This window comes from Echinops telfairi, unplaced genomic scaffold (assembly GCF_000313985.2).
Source record: "Echinops telfairi isolate 266 unplaced genomic scaffold, ASM31398v2 ScPeMD7_7409;HRSCAF=8447, whole genome shotgun sequence".
In the NCBI taxonomy this organism is placed as follows: domain Eukaryota; kingdom Metazoa; phylum Chordata; class Mammalia; order Afrosoricida; family Tenrecidae; genus Echinops; species Echinops telfairi.
Window position 1 is genome coordinate 10238631 of NW_022111309.1, and position 450 is coordinate 10239080.

Consider the following 450-nt stretch of genomic DNA (forward strand, 5'->3'; position numbering starts at 1 on the left):
TCTCCGGCTCTTTGTCCAGAGCCCCCTCTTTCTCGCAAAGTTTTCGCGACACAAAGCCCCACACCTGGGGACAGCCCCCAGCGCGCGCCCAGGAGGCGGTTTCAGCCGGGCAGCTGTTGCAGCAGTGGACGAATGAGGAGCGAAGGTGGGGGAAGGGGAGGAGTGGAGACAGCTCCAAGAGCCGCCAACTTCGGTGGCTGCTGTTTGTGGGTGCGGGGCTCAGCCCTGGGAAGCACCCACGCCGCATGATCATCCCCGTCTGCGTTGAAAGACCCCGATCCTAGCTCCAGAGAGGATCTCTGCGTGGCTGGAGGTCCCACGGCTGTGGCTCCCGCAGGAGCAATTGCGGCCGCTCTGCTGGCCTTGTGGTGCTGAATGGCTGGCCTTCCGCTCCCCATGCACTTGCCCTCTGCTCGCAAAATCAATAATCCCCGGAGTCCGATCTCGATC